Below are 17,903 nucleotides of genomic sequence, written 5' to 3' on the forward strand. Positions count from 1 at the left end.
TGGACAGTGAGCCTTGCTAAAGGCGCATAGTTACTGCTATGAGTGTTAACATTAAAATCACAAGTATTATGGTAGCTGCAAAACACAATGGAGTTGTGGTGGTCATGTAGCAAACCTTTATAACTAGTATTATTAGCATGAAGGCTACAGAATAATATAAGACAGACATCGATAACAGAAAAAGGAAAATGAATTTTATAAGACGATTGATAGTGATGAATCTGACAGAGGAAGTATTTTCTGAACAAAATGTAAAATAAATTTATATTTACAGCATTTTAAATAAGATTACTTAGGTGGCAAAGATGACGCTATCATTTCTATCCTCAAAGTTTGGATTACTAACCTCGAGCCTTGCGCCCCGAAACTGTACAGGGATCAATTATTCACAAGTAACCTTGACTTTAACATTAACACCTTATAAGAGCAAGGTTGGGCTCATCATCCGGATGGAGATGAGTGTGTAAAGTGGGGCTATGTTGAAGCTCATCCTGGGTCTCTGGAAGATCTCTGCAAATAGGTAAAATGCAAAGAAGAACTAAGAATCAATACTGCAACATTTTGAAAGAAAAGGTACCAGAATTTTGATTAGGTAACAGAATATAACAAAATTTTTTTGATGTCCTCTTTTGCAGCAGGTTGGATTTAAAACAGGTAATAGGTACAACATGCGCCTCAGTTTAAGGCCACCTTCCCTGCAGAACTCAACTATTAGATTCAAGGTTAGAAACAAATAATAAATCACCACCAGGTCGATGATATGTCACCCTTAAAGTCAACGACTCTTTCACTTTCATCGGGCAAAGGTTCTGTGATATACAGGTTTCCACAATCCATAGCATAAATACTGCCCTAGTATTCATTTTGTTCATATTTGCCTCACGCACAGGAAATAGGGAATGATTATGATGTAAACCAACAAAGATGATATTACACATGGGAATGAGGGGATCGACGTCATGCAGAGAATGAAATAGATATACAGGGCCATGAGGGAATGCATTGAGCGATAGTGAGCTGGAAGCTAATAAACTATAGCAACAGTATGCCATGAACCACTTATACCATAGACATGACCAACAGACGCAGACAAAACAACAAAAAAAAATATAAAACAGAAGATTAGAATGAACAATGATGCAAGAATGTCATGGGCTAACATTGTGGATACAAGGTAAAAAAAAAAAAATGTAGGTAAGATGACATACCGATACCTATGGATTCAACAGATATACGATAAAGAGCCCTTACCTAAACAAAGAAGAATGCACACGGGGAATAATGTAGTGCGTGGAATATTACTGTGGGTAAGTAAACAAGATTAATTCGAAATGAGGAATTCGTGGATAATAATAATAAAAAAAAATGTAATAATGCTTATGTCAATAATATCAGAAAAATGAAGACACCTCAAAACAAATTTTAATGAAATGAGATAAAGCAAGAGGATTAAATCTCCTATTTACATGACTTGAGCAGGCAATTCCCTTTTTTTTTTTTTATAAGCTGACATACCATGGCCATTTTCCCAACTGGACGGGAGTGAGACCAACTCACATTGTAGAACTCAGCATTGCGGCAAATATTAGAACAGCTAATCAACCAGATTATCAGAGAAAACGGACTTGGCGACTCACTTTGATGACTCTGATGCCTCTTCGAAACAACAAAAAAAAGCACAAAATCTTTTCTCAGCATTCGTTCAATAATATCTTCAAGTAACTCTGAGATACAGTGGAAAAGGTGCAGAAAAATACATCGCCAGAGCTGCTGAGATGTTTGATGGTCAACAATGCTGAAACCTCCAGTGCAAAATCCATCATTAGTTGCTTATGCGTCTGAAACAATGATGATGATGTTGAATGGTCCTTTCCAAAGCCTGACGACCCTGTGTATCTGCTGAAAGGGAGCTGCGACTCTTGTTTAAAGGCTTGTTCTGCAGGAGACTTGATAAGAGATCCAGGAATTTCTCAATAACAAGTCTTTGCAGTAAGCCCTGTTATGCACTTGAATTGACCAATGATGGTACCAATGCAATCCCATATGCTAAATATGATGCTGACATAATGAAGTCAGATTAACAAGAGAAAAAAAATAAAGATGGGAATCATAATGATAAAACGAAGACAGCAAAAGAGAAACATAAACGTAAGGCAGCAATAAAAACTCCCATTGATCTGACAATCGATTATATGGCTCTGTTCACAACTTGGCATGGCATATTGATCAGATAGGAACCATCAGGCTATGGATGAGGGTGGTGCTGTAAACATCCTCAGACAGTAAGGTTTTATCATCCATTTCCAAACTCAAACCCATAAGCGATCTTCAGGCCGATATTGGTATAATGTGATGCTAGAAAACATATCCAAATGAAGGGACGCTATGACCAATTAAACCAATGCAAGTACGTCATGATATCCATCCAATGGATTAGAACAACATGGAGCATCCAGTGAACATCAACTAAAATCTTTAAAGATTTTTTTTTTTTTTTTAAAGAAATAAAAACAAATGTTGGAATTTAGAGATTCCATTGCTATGGCACAAAGTGGATCGATCCTGCTATATGCAGGTCGATCAAACCCTTAATGCCTAAAAAGGAATGAAAACGGGAAAGAAAGTGAAAGCTAAAAGAAGGGAATGCTAAGGGATAACGATTTTACAGAAAATGCAAAGGGGAGATGATGATTAATTACCTTACCTCGAGCAGTCGATCTTCTTCAACTGATCGGGAAGAAATCCAAGACCGAAATGAGAAAAAAAAGAATAAGAGGAAAAAGGGGGGTGAAGCACGATTTTCCTTCTCCTTGCAGGGTCTTCTCTTTATTGTAGGATCTCCTTCATTCGATCGAGGGCGGGAGCTGATGCCAACGGAGAATAGGGGATGTAGGGGAAAGGCGATTGTGAAGGAGAAGAGGGGTGCTGGGGTGATAACGGTCGATGCATGAAGGAGAATGGGGTCATGGTGGGGTGAAAACGGATGCGTGAAGGAGAAGAAGGTGGAGGGGTAGAAGACGGATGCGTGAAGGAGAAGAAGGTGGAGGGGTAGAAGACGGATGCGTGAAGGAGAAGAAGGTGGAGGGGTAGAAGACCGCCCCTTGAAGAGGCACAGGCGACCCCTTCTTAAAGAAAAAGATGACTCGAGTTGTTAGAGATTAAGGGTCGATGGAGGTTCGGTGGAAGCTCCTGCAGCTGATGGGTGGCTGAGGCTTCGAGAGTGTCTCCGAGAGAGGAGAGATCGATGGAGGCAGCTGAGAGAGAGAAACAAACTCGAGAAAAAGCTTGAAAGGGTCCCCCCCCCCCTCAAAAACCCTAACTCGACTATTTAGTTTTGCATTTTCCAAAAGAGGTCTTCTTATAAAAAAGATTTTTCAAAAACGGGTTTCTAAAAATCATTTTGCAATTTTCTTCATTTATTTTTGATTTTTTTTGTTCTTTTCTGAGTATTTTTATTTTTTTGTATTTTGGGAAATACAAAATCCTAAAATGTACGGCAAAACAAGGATTTAAACTAAAATTTTTTGTATTTTTGAGAAATATTTACAAAAAGAAGGTTTTCAAGGCTATTTTGAGGAAATTTCTTTAGAAAATGGGTTCGGACCCGAGTTTTGAGAAAATGTTTGAGTTTTTGAAGCTCGAATTGAGAAATACATGTGATGGATCCAAACGGATATCGGATGGACTGTCCGAGCTTATTTAAAACTATTTTTGGTATTTTCTATAATTTTAATTTTAAATTTGAACAAAAGACTCAGATTTGGATCTGGACAATAAATCCAGATCCGAAATCAATTTAAACATATGAAATGAATTTAATTTCAATAAAACTAGAGAAATGAACTGGAATTTAGATTTAAAATGACTCATTTACTCAAAAAATGAATTTAGGGGCAAAAAGGGAATATTTAAGAAGATTTTGAAAAATTTGGGGTGTTCACAATATCCCTAACTGGCTTGACTTCCTCATTACAATGGATTCTATGCATACAGAATGAAGGATCAATCCCCTTCAGATCAGCAACTCCTCAGCCAATCGCTGCCTTGTGCTCTCGAAGAATAGTCAGCAATCTCTGCTCCTGCTCCTCAGTGAGCAGGGACGAGATGATCACATGCAGAGTCTCAACATCTCCGAGGTATGCATATTTGAGTGAATCCGGTAAGGGTTTCAACTCAAGTTTCGAAGGTGACTTGATCAAAGATTTGGCGGGGGTCTCCGCAAGTGGTGGGAGAGTCTTAATGATGGCTCCCCAAGGTGGTCTCTCTGACGAAACTCTAGACACATCTACACTATCTACACCACTATTCTTCTCTATATGGTACAAATCTAAAGAATCCTCAATAATATACAAATCGGGCTGCTCCTCCAATAACTCCTGCGCAATATCTACATGAAAGCAGTCCATGTCTCCCGCTGGTCCCATTGCGGCATTGAAAATATTCAGCTTGACCTTCCTATTGCCGAATGAGAGATCCATGGCTCCGGTCCTACAGTTGATGCACGCATTGGCAGTCGCCAAGAATGGTCTGCCCAAAATAATCAGAGTTTGGTGCGGGCTATCCACTCCTTCCATATCCAGAATAATGAAATCGACTAGAAAATAAAAGTCATCCACCTTAACTAGCACGTCCTCCAAGACACCTCTCGGTACCTTGACAGAATGATCTGCCAGCTGAAGTGTAATAGGAGTCGATCTCATCTCTTCATAACCCGAAAGAATCAAAGAAATACCCGGGCAGAATGTTCACGCTTGCTCCAAGATCGAGCAATGCGCGTTCTATTCGGATGTTCCCTATGGTACACACAATGATAGGGGCCCCAGGGTCCTTGAGCTTTGGTGGTGTCTGATGCTGAAGTACTGAACTCACCTGCTCAGTCAGATGGACCCTGTTAGGAACTCTCTCTCTAGATTTCCGCTTCTGCGTACATAGCTCCTTCAGGAATTTGGCATATGCCGGCACCTGCTGAATCGCATCAAGCAAATGTAAGTTGATCTGTACATGCTTGAAGATGTCAAGCATGTCCTGGATCTTCGCACCCTGCTTCCCTCTAAACCCAGGAGACTCTAACGCTTTGGGATAAGGTGGTGGGGGAATATACTATGCTGGCTCCTCCTCTTTGTGAGAAGGCTCACTCCTATCCTTCTTCTGCACTGAGGATGAAGATGATGAAGATGATGAAGATAATGAAGATGATGATGGGGATGGGGATGATAATGATGGCTGAGTCGACGTAGGTGAAACAATGATATCTGGCTCCTCTATCCTCTCTCTACTCTCTCTCTCTGCTCTCGACGTGATACTCACGTCCACTCCTCAGGGCCATAACAGATTTGGCCTGCTGCTGTGTCTTAGTATGAAACATGCCTCCAGTCATCTGGTCCTTGCCCTTCGGGTTTATAACAGCCTGACTCGACAATGTACCCTCGGGTCTCCGACTAATAACCTCAGCTAACTGTCCCATTTGCGACTCTAACTTCGCAATGGACTGCGTATGTGAGCTCAATATCTGGCTACACTTCTCGAAAGAATTCTGATTAGAGATTTTCACCTCTTGGAATGCCTGGAGAAGTCTCTCTTCAAAAGATATCTGCGGGGCAGACTCCTGCTGAATCGGGGGAGGGATTGAAGAAGAAGACTGAGAATAGCTCGGTCTCTGGAATGGCTGAGTAAAAGATGGCTGTCGAGCTGGCTGAGAGGATGTAGGCATATGCATGGAAGACTGTGGATTCTTCCATGAAAAATTGGGATGGTTATGCCAACCCGGATTATATGTCGATGAAAATGGGTTATTCGGCGGTCTGACGTAACCCTGAGCTGCCTGAACTTGTTCTTGAACAAATTCAGGATACTGAGCTGCCGACGGGCACTCAGTGATATCGTGTGCCGGACTGGCACACAGAGTACACACCTCATGTGTAGTGGCCGGTCTTAAGAGAAGCTGGTCCAACTTCTGAGCAATCATGTCTACCTTGCACTGTAGTGCAGTAGATAGACCAATCTCAAGAACACCAGCTTTCTTCTGAATGTTGGGTGTGGCTCTATCAGAATTAGAGCTCGAAGCATGGTGGAGGGAATTCTCGGCCAATGTATCAAATAACCTCCATGCTTCGTCCTCGCTCTTCAGCATGAATGTTCCTCCACATGAAGAGTCGATCATCTGACGATTCTTGTCAGACAATCCATCGTAGAAGCTCTGCACCAGTTGCCATTTCGGCACCTGATGATGGGGACATTTTCGGAGGAGATCCTTCATTCTCTCCCAGGTCTCATGAAAGTGCTGACCATCTAGTTCTGCAAAACTAGTGATGGCTCGACGATACTTGTTCGTACGACCAATGGGAAAGTATTTCCGAAGAAACTCCTGTTGTAATTTCTCCCAAGACTCTATTTCTACAGAATCTAAGGACTTTAGCCAATACTTGGCTTTGTCCTTCAATGAAAAAGGGAATAGAGTCAACCTCAAAGCGTCATCATCGAAATTTTGTATCTTTACCGTAGAACAGATTTCGAGGAATTCATCTAAATGGCGGTAGAGATCCTCGTGACTAAGGCCATAAAAAGATGGGAGCATCTGAATAATGTTGGCCTTAATCTCATAATGAGGCGCTCCTACTTCGGGTCTCCGAATGCAGGATGCCTGAACATAATCTATGGGAATTAAGTATTCCCGTAGAGGACGTGGATGAACTGGGGGTGGAGGTGGAGGATCCATGTCAGCCATTGTTGTCGAACTTCGATGAGAATGTAAAATTCTCTCTGGGTTGTCAACAAATGGATGTAATGGTGTTCCTAGACCTCGTCGCCCCTGCATACACTGGTACTAAGACCAGATATAAGCAAACGACCTAAATCTAAATCTAAACTAACACAGGTACTAAAATGTAAATAAAACAAATAACAGTACTAAGAAACAGATATGCTATCTATCTATATCAGAATTCTATAACTAAATAAATAAATAACAAAGTAACTAGTCTAAAATACTAAAACAAATAAATACAGGAAATCACAAACTAAGTTTTTCTAAAACCCACCTGTCTAATCGCATCTTGCAGAATGAAAAATTAAGTGAATCATAGAAAGAACAGTACGTGAATCCTATATTTACTAACTATGTTAATCCTATATTCACTTACTAATCCTACTAACTAAAACTAAAACAATTAATTAACTAACTAAAACAAATTAATAAATCAAAATCTAAGAAATAAAGTAATTAATTCGCCGTTCCCCGGCAACGGCGCCAAAATTTGGTTGATATTTTGAGATGATCTTTTTAAAACAATTATTTTCAATAAAACTTTGGAAAATCGTCAACCAAAAGTATAAAAACCGACTTTCCACAAAGTGGTAAGTACGGGTCGAATCCTCAGGGAACGAGAATTAATCAAAGTATTTCTTAAAATTTAATTTATTAATTACAAAAATCAATATACAATTACATAATTAATTAAATTACAATAAAAACAACTTGAAAGAGCACTCCAGTCTTCAGTTGCACACTAGGGGGTATTTTGGTCTTTTCACCACTTAAACGATATTTGCACTTGAACAAAGAATCCTGGAAAAAATGAAGATGCTTTTCAACCTAAAATGAAGAAAAATACAAAGTTAGTATTCTATTCTAACAATGAAAATGATAAATAAAACAAAGTCTAATTTTACGAAATTTATAAAACAAATGCTAATTATCAGACAATAATTAAATAAAATACTAAACTAATTCTAAAATTAATTAAATTAATTCTACTAATGCTGTATGATGATTATGCAGCTCCTAAAATGCAGAAATTACTGAAAACAGGTCTAAAATGCCGAAACTAAGGGAATTCCAAAAATGCCCCTAACTAGTGTAAAATAGATTTCTGATAGGTTATCAAAAAACTAATGTTTGACAGGGCAAACAAGGTCTGATTTTCCCGAAATTTATTCTGTTCTGTAACTATCAGATTAAATAATCTGACAGTTTTTACAGAATGAAAAAATGATATCTGAAACTCCAGATATAAGCGTTTCAAAACTGGGAAAAATCAGGATATCGAAAGTCCTGTAATTTAAAAACCAGAAAAAGCGATTTTCGCAAAACGCTTAAAAAACAGACCAAATCAACTCCGAAAAAGCTGAAATTTGGTCTTCAGTCAGATAACACGTCAATAAAGTGAACAGAAAAAGAATTTTTGGAAAACTCAAAATTTTTGCACATAAAATAACGCTTGTGCGACAGGGTAAAAATCGGGTTTTTCTTTGAGTACACTATTCACTTTATAAATCTATTTAAACTCTAAAAAATAGCAAAATAAACCTAATGCAATCTAAATGACACTGAATGACAGTGTATATGCTACTACAGAATGCACTATCACTACGTGAATTAAAGAATAATTGTAAATTGCAAACTATGACTAACACTACTAAATTAACGATGCAAATGCACTTAAGCTACTCAATGAAATGCAATTCTAATTAACTATGCTAAATACTAATTAACTACGAGTCAAATAAGCACAATGCACCACTCACACACATGAAACAAGTACAATTTACGCACACACACTTCTACACTATAACTAAATCAAATAACTAAACTAATTAACCTAAAATCAAAATAAATAACACCTAAATGAAAATAAATCCACTAAAGAACCATGGCTGCGGGTTTAGGATAGGGTTAGGGTTAGGTTTACTCGGTTGACTCAACTAGGCTCGATTTTGACTTAACTAGGTTCGGGTTGGCTTGGGTGAGCTCGGTTTGGATTAGGTAGGCTCGGGTTGGGTTAAGTTGGGTGAGATAGGCTCGGACAAAGGTTGACTCGACTAGGCTTGACTTAGATTAGGTTAGGCTAAGTTAGTTAGACTCGGTTGACCTAAGCTTAGGTTAGGTTTGGCTTGACTAGGCTTAAACTAGGGTTTTGACTTGGGCTAGGATTCGAGTTGACTTAGACACACGACAAACCTAACTAAGTCAACTAGGTTGACTAGGTTAGGTTAGGTTTTAATAGGTAGGTTCGGTTGACTCAAGGTTGGGTGAGGTTTGGTCTATGATTTGACTTAGGCTAGGCTCAGTTTTGACTAGACTCAGATGAGTAGACTAGGGTTTGACTCACTTAATTAGGTCGACTAAATTAGTAATCTATTAATTATCCTAAAATTAATTCCAAGCTAACGATTTTGATGTAGAAGGTTGGAAAAATAAGGTAATAATTATCAATGCTCAAAATTTGAAATGATTTGGATTCTCAAAAATCGCCCACTTAATGAGAGAGTTACACTCCTTAATTATATTTAAGGCTCACTTTGGAAAACAAAAAGTCCAACTTAGAAAACCACACGATTTTTGCTTTCCGAGATTGAGTAAATGGTATTTATTTATTTCTGAAAATCGTGGAACCTAAATTGGAAATTTAATTTAATTTCAAAAACTCTTTCCAAAGCTAAATAGTAACTCCTTCTTTAATGCACACTCAAAATTTAAATCTTCCTTAAATGCCCCACACGATTTTTGAAGAATCTACTATTTCCAAAAACTTTTCAAATTCAATTACCTTAATTACCTTCCTTCTCAAAAATCGCCAACCCTAATGGTGCTACTTTCTAAGCTAATGATATTAAAAATACCTAGAGAATAAAAAGACTTAAATAGAAATACGATTTTCTAGGATTAAATGCTAACCTAATTCCAAAACTTACTTAAATGACCCCTAAAAACGGCTAAGGCAATAAACCCTAATACATTGAATTTAGACACCTTCCTAACCTAACTAATTGCAATTAATAATTACCAAAAACAGCCTAGAGCTCGAATTGAGCTCTAATGGCTGTCGCCCCTCCTTGGAGAAGAAGAAGAAGAACTAAACTAAAAAAAAAAAATTTGATTTAACCTAAATAACAAGCAAATGGCAAAAATTAAAATAATACCTAATTAGAATTCCTAATTACACGAATGAAACATGAACAAAACTATGCATCACGAACATATCACTGAAATAAACATCAACAATAATCGAAGTTAAAAATCATAAGACACCTAAAGCTACGAATTAGCTACACGGCTATTCTAAAGAAGAAAACATGAAAAATTAAAACCACGAAAATCAATTCCAAACACAAGAACTAAGCTATCATAACATGAAGAACTAAAAGGACTTGAGTTTCCAATAAACTAATTTTTTGAAAGACTCTACCAAGAATGGACGGCACTACAACTAGGAAATGATAAACCGGATGTTTTATATTTTCAATAACAATCAATCACCCAAAAACACAAAATGACTCAAACCATATTCAAACTAATCCTAAAATAATAAGATGAACTAACACAATTTTATGATGCTGTTAACAGACCAAACACACAACAAACCACACGAATTACCAACATAAGCACACACATTTAACGAAGATGCAAAGATCGGCTACAATAAATCTAGCCGATTTTTTTTTCTTTTTTTTAAAAAATGAAAGTAAAACAAGACACAATCAAATCCCACGAATAAAATGAATCAAAATGAGATTTTATAATTGGATTTTTTGCAAAAACACCACAATGAAACACGTTGAAAAAAAAAAACCCAAATCGGCTAGAAAAACCTCTAGCCGATTTACATATTTTTAGCTAAAAATGATGGAAAAACACAAATCGAATACATAATCAATGAAAGAAAACCTAATCTAGCGTGATGGTCTATGCACGAATGCTACTCTAAGGTTGAAACAAAAAGAAAAACAAGAAACACATAGAAAAATACTAAAATAAAATCACACACCCAATTCGGTTTTAGCTAGAAGAGAAGGAAGAAGAAGACCTACCTCTTGGGTGATTCGACGACCGAAGGGATGAAAAAGAGCGGACCGTGGCTTGATCTTGACGTCCCAAACAGTTTGAGAATGCTGAAACTTCACCAAAAACAGCACTTTTGCAGCTGCTACACGTTGGAGATCCACCGAGGATGGAGTATGCGACGATTCTAGATCGAATGGTGTAGAAAACCGGATGGAGGTAGGGCCGGCTCACCTTGTTGGTGTGTTTCGCACTCCCACACAAGGTTAGTAGTCTCCACCTCTGCTACACCTGCAAAAACACAGAAAAATGGTGAAAACACAGCAAGGAAAAAGAAAGAAATGCAAAGAAATCACAAGAAAATTCGAAATATGCTTGGAACCCAAGCATAAACCGGTCTGCAATGGCCAAAACGTGGGAGAATGGAGGGGAAGGAGGTGCTGGAGCTAGAGGCACTGCAGAGGGCGTCAATCCAAGCCAAAGACGTCTAGGGCTTCTCTAAAAATTGTATTTATAATTTTGACATTTTTCAGAAAGAAGGTTAAAAAATAAAATTTTGCTAGGCGCCACTTTCTGGGGGTGGGTTCTGCAAAACTTTTTGAATTGGATATGGATAGACGTGTGGGTTGGGTTTTGGGCTTTCTAAGGGTTGATCCAAAGTCCAAATAACCTAATTGGGTCGGATATGGATCCGATCCACCTCAAAATTCTTGCCCAAACACTGAAATAGCCATAACTCTCTCATTTTAACTCCGATTTTTTCTGAAATTCGAACCATAACCCCTTACTATCAAAATAGATCTAAACATGGGTTTAAAACCTTAAACTTGTTACAAAATGCATGAAAAAATTATTAACATGATGTGCATTTCATGCATCATCAGAATGTAATACTATGAAGATGAGAGGTGAGTGCTGGAAATATGACAGTGAGAGTGGTAGCAACATAATGTGAGAATGAGGTAACTACTATATAGATATGCTAGTGGATATGTGAAAAGAGGCAATGAAGGGCGCACTCATAAGACTGCCTATGCACACAAAAATACAATTATTTCCCTAAACCTCTATTAAAGAAAGAATTAGGTGATAAAGACATCTGAAGGGAGTCATACTTTGGCAAGCCCACAATATAAGAGAACAAAACATGTAAACTACTTCAACCTATTAGAGTAAGCATTAATGATAAAACACGAATTCAATGTTATGCCAGAGAACTAGACACCTGACCATCAAACTAAAAAAAAAATAGTTTATATTAACCACCTCATAATCAACAATACAGACTAATAAAATAAACAACCGAATGAGCTAAATGACTAGTATTTGAATCAACCTACAAGAAAAGGAAACATGTATAGAAGAACAAATACTGAATAGAGAAAGTGTAAAAAGATAATTGCAGTAAACTATCCATGTAATCAAACTAATGCAAGGCCAAAAGAGGTACATAAGATGTATACTAATGTAATTAGATTAATGTGCTCAACGTCTGGCATGAACAACTAATGAAAATAAGAAAAACAAGGCTAATGTAAAATGCTATCTAATCTATATAAAAAGAGTTAACATCGACTGACTTAATATATAAAGGAAACTAAACATGTGAATTCAATAAAATGTTTAGTGAAAACCAAATTAACTATTAGGCTTAACCAATTACGAAATAACTAATGTAAATGCCATAATGAATCAAAGCTGGTATACTGCAGTAACCAATCAAGAGGAATGTAAGCAACATCTAGAACAAACTGTAAGACTTAGGGGATATACAAATCTTTAGTGCTGGGACTTAGGGATGCTAATGAACATGTATGATGAAATGAGACTACTTTTGATATAATCAAACACATAAGAGGCTGCATCTATACTCCTGATCGAAGTTTGTTGTAAGTCCAATATACAGGTTTTTATTATCACAAATTCTTTTTTTATCCTCACAATCATTAAACACCTTAGTATAACTGGACCTTGTAGCAGGGTCCTGTGAACACCCCAAAATTTTCAAAATCTTTTAAATATTCCCTTTCTGCCCCTAAATTCATTTTCTGAGCAAATGGGTCATTTCAAATCTAAATTCCAGTCCATTGCTCTAGTTTTATTGAAATTAAATTCATTTCATATGTTTAAATTGATTTTGGATCTGGATCCATTGTCAGATCAAAATCTGAGTCTCCTTGTTCAAATTTTAAATTAAAAATATAGAAAATACCAAAAATAGCCTTTAAATAGCTCGGATAGTCCATTCGACATCCGTTTGGGTCTATCACATTGTATTTCTCGATTCGAGTGTCAAAACTAGAACATTTTCTCAAAACCTGGGTCCAAACCCATTTTTGAAGAAATTTTCTCGAAATAGCTTTTTAATCTCAGAAAAATTCCCTTTTTGTAAATATTTTTGCAAAAACACAAAAAAAATAGTTTTAATCTTTGTTTTCTCATGAAACTTTAGGATTTTATCCTAAAAATACAAAAAAATTGAAAAATAAACTAAAAACCAAAAAAATTGGAAAATTTATGAGAAAAACAAATGAGTTTTAGCTTTTAAAATCATCTTTTACTAAAAACCTCATTTTAGAAAAACACCTTTTTGAAAATCTTTTTTTGAAAGAGCCCTTTTTCGTAAATTGGTGGCTTAGGGTTTTCCTTCGTAAGAGAGGAGAGGGCGGCGCCTCTGAGGGAGGAGAGTCTTCCTCCATGGCCGACCCCCCCCCCCCCCCCCCCATGTGCGACCTCCATCACAGCCTCCATCTCCCGTCCATCACCAACAGAAACTTGCTCGACCCTCCGATCATCCACTCTTCAGGAATCGTCCGTCGATCCCCAACCGTCTCCAGACCCTTCCTCCCCTCTCTATAAAAAGAACGCAAGAAGGGATGAAAAGGGGGGGGGGGGGGAAAGAGGAAAAAGAGATCAGTGAACTCTCGCAAATGAGATCAACCCTTGGCGCCGAGCAATACTCTTCTATCGCCCATTGCTCACCTTTCCGTACCTCCAACCTCTGCAAAAGCAAACCGCAGAGTTCTCTTCCCCAAGCGGCTGAAGATCGGCTACGACTCCGAAGGTGCCACCCCCGCTATTCAGTTAAGGATTGACAATCAAAACTTCCTTCCTCTCTATAAAGAGAATACGCAAAAGGAGGAGGAGGAGGGACGACTCAGGTATCCATCGCTTCCTTATCCTTTTCTGCGGACCTCATTTCCTCGGCTCCTTTTTCGTGGTGTGGCGAAGGAGCACCACCCTGCGGTGTATACCCAAGCAACGCCCTTCCCCATTCAATCGAGACCCCGTGGCGGGACAAAAGAGGATCCTCTACCTCCTTCAAGAATCCTGCAACAAAAAAAAAGAGACAAAGTAGAGCCAAGGAACGAAGTTCATAAAAAAAAAACAAACAAACAGGAAAATCCCATTTCTGAATCCAATCGTGGTAAGTATTCTCTCTTCCCTCCTCGATTTTCGATTTCTTTTCTTTCCCTTTTCTTTTCTTTTTTTTATTTTTGCCCATTTAACGCATCAGTGGTGTTGTTGGGTCGCCTGTGCGACGCCAACCCACCTCTCTGCAAAATCAATAGAATGTTCGTGTTCTAACATCTCGATTTCATATTTGCATTGTTACTCTCTATAATTTTTTTTTTCTTTTCTCTTTCTTTTCTTTCTTCGTGATGGCCTCTTTTGAATTCAATAAAATGAACATTCAAATGGATCTGACATCGAATCGGGTTTTCATTCTGTCGTGATCTTTGATTTATCTCACATTTCGTTTATCACTCACTCTGTGTAACCATCTCTGCGTTTCATTTTTTTTTCTTGATATGACATTCGGTAATTTGTTTGTTGTTTCGTTCTGCTAAAGCTTCATCTCTGCTATTCATGTCCAATATAGTCAGGATACATTCAATAGATTAATGTTCATTTTCAATTGAAATCTATGATACGTTGTTTGGTGTTCATTTTTTTTTTATTAATTCGGGGTTCACCATGATGTAAGCGACTTTAGCATTTCTGGAGGTGGTCGCTGTTAAGGGTGGGAAGGCTTTTTCTGAAGAAGAATCCACTGTTCTTCAGTTATGATCATTACATCTTAGATATCGGCATTGTTGAGGGTTGTTTGTGTTTGAAATTCTGTGTTAAATGGGCTAAATACCCATCTTGATATGCGATCATACCATTGCCACTCTCACTAGCCATTGTCACTTTGCATCACTGGCTAATTATGCCATAGTTATTATATTTTGTGTATGTTATATTCATTCACCCATGTTAGGCTACGCACAGAGGATAGGCAAGAGATTATCCTTTCCATCGGTCTTTCCCGCAAGCTTCAACAGATGACATACAGTGGATTTATTATCATGGCAGAAGGAAGGTACAAAGCTCTTTGTAGATGAGGAATGTGATTAGGGGCCCTGAAAGCCATCTACAGGCTTCTAAATTGCAAATATTTGATTGAAAATCATTCTGAACAACCTTTTTGGAAGGGAGGCAAGCATAAGGAAATCATCGCCAGCGCTCATAATGGATGGTATTGATCTTATTAACTAAAGATCCGGAAATTGAAACTCTAACTTAGCATAATTAATGATTCAGAATACCCTCTTTCCATCTCATCCCCATCAAAAGAGTTCAGGAACAAGGGAATAATGCTGGCATTGTTTTTTTTTTTTTTTCGTAAGTCATGATTGCTAACACTTTCTATCTTGGATCATCATTGTTGTATCTGCCATTTGCGATAACCGATTTTTTTTCTTACCTCAAGCCCTCTCGATGGGTATGTGATTTAATGCATTTGGAGATTATTATAGAATTTGAAAGTGCAAAAAAGCTAACTTGGTTGCTCTTTTCTCTGCAGGAATCCGTATGATGGTTAGTTGCTCTGAGGTATAGTGCACTTACTAAGTAAATCGCTTATGCATGGTGCTGAACATCCGTGGTCCCCTCCCCTTCTGTTTTCTTTCTTTCTGTGAATATGTGATTCTTTACATAAGTGTCTCCACCTCAGTCACCCAGGCAATTACGTCTGTTTTGATATACGTTGTTTCAAGCATCATCATACTGGTTCACTATAAGTGATATTTAAAGGTAGATGTATCATACAGGAATACAGTAAGATTTTCATTGGGGATTAATTGGTTAGTGACTCAAAATCAGTCTAAGCTATGTACAAATCCCTGATAGGTTCAGATAAAAAAAAATGGCAGTCATTAGCACCTTGTATCAGTAATGAATCTAGGCTTTGATATACAAATATATATGTCACCATCCGGTTTACTTGCGGCTTCAAGAGTTGTTTTGTGGAAACCAAGCACCAGTCCTTAGTTCTTAGATGAGCAGTATAACTTCTCCAATTTGTAAATCATCATTACCCGATTTCATTATATCTGTCGATATCCTGTAATTTTATAAGGTACCAATGGTAGATGCGGTGGTCGAGGCTTTTACGCCAAATCACCTTCTGTCTGTTATCTCACTGACCATTATTTTTGGTGATGTCTGTTACTGGGAGAAGCGTTTTCTGGAAGTTTCTATTGAAGTTGTTTCATTCATGAGTTGGTATAATAATATAATAGTCACTTTGGATCTGGGCTATTCAAGATCTTTGACTGGGAGTATTCTCCATTTTCAGTGAAATCGCTTCTGACAGAGGATTGGTATACCTCTGAGTTTGAGTCCTCTCTGTAGTGGATGTGCGCGAGCTAATCTGTTTCCAATAAGAATATTCATTGAGTTGTTCTCAACATGGCAGTTGTATGCTAGATAGAATACAAATGGTTGATGCCCTTTTGATGTGCGAATAAAAAGAGAAAATATCAGGAGATATCCTCAGCTATTCGGACACCTGAAGAAACTACAAAACAAGATTTTTGCTACTTTATCCCACAGTTATTTAGATACTTATGCTTGTTGGTTCTTTTGATTAACATGCATGCAAATTTTTTTTTTTATATATATATCGTGCACATGCTTTCGTCTTAATTTTAGATGCTTTAATCATTCATCTCATGATCATAATCCACAAGATTGCTTATGCTCACATATGTGCAAAACTCTCTCTTGTATATGTTTGAACATATGCTCATGCATATGTGCTGGCGTGTGATGGAATGACAGTAAGTACCTCTGAGTTCTGAAATACCTTGTTTGTAAGAAGAAACACATTGCACATTTATGATATCTGATTAGCTCATCTAAGCTTAGAAGAAGTCATATACTGTAGGAAGTAATGCTCTCATCCCCTTATCTGACTTTAAACAGTGAGTTGTTCTGACCCAGTTACATGGCTAAAGCTACTATAGGAAATTTCAGGTCCACCTACCTGTAGTTCATGTTCAGGTCCATCACCAGCACATAGCAGATGCACTTCATGTATAGTTCCAGCGTACCTTACCTCTTACAGCGGTTACACAGATGTAACTCTGAGCTGCCATGGTTGTCGGTCGAAATTTGATAATGGTCGGACCTCTGCATCAGCAGCCCCAGGGATGCTATACTTCTTTGGAATCGGCATCTTCATACTACCTGTTGCACATCAACAGCACGACTTAGATACTATTGTCTCATACCATTGGATGTGGGTGTCTAAGCAACCCTTGTTAAATATTGTACTCCCAGCCTAAGTAGCATCACAGGGTTAAAATATATTTTTCCTTAGCAATTCATAAATAAGGTATTGGAGTATATTCGCTACATAAAGATTTACCAAAAAACTATGATCTCTCATAGTAGTTCAATGATCTCCCATTTCCCATAAATGGTTCATCACTAGCAGTCATCTTGGGTCATCCTGGCTCTCACCTTCATTCATTGTATAGAAATCACTTAGCCAGGGCCGTGCATATGTATACCCATATATTTATGTCTATGTATATACACATACTTTCTAACAAGTACAGGGTAGGCCATATACCTTTCTCATTTAGCATGAGTGTAGCACTTTGACCAATAGAAATCATAATTTTGCTTTCAAGAAAATACTTTTTCTTCTATTATGCTAATTCACTCCCTTGCAGGGAAACCATGGGGAATTTGTATTGCCTTCTTAAAGATTAGAGATGTCATCACTCCAGATTTCAATTTTAAAGATTGTAATATCCTAGATATTAATGAGAAATTTACATTTTTTCAGTAT

The sequence above is a fragment of the Nuphar pumila genome, chromosome 7 (assembly GCF_984573655.1).
Source record: "Nuphar pumila chromosome 7, dmNupPumi1.hap1.1, whole genome shotgun sequence".
Classification (NCBI taxonomy): Eukaryota; Viridiplantae; Streptophyta; class Magnoliopsida; order Nymphaeales; family Nymphaeaceae; genus Nuphar; species Nuphar pumila.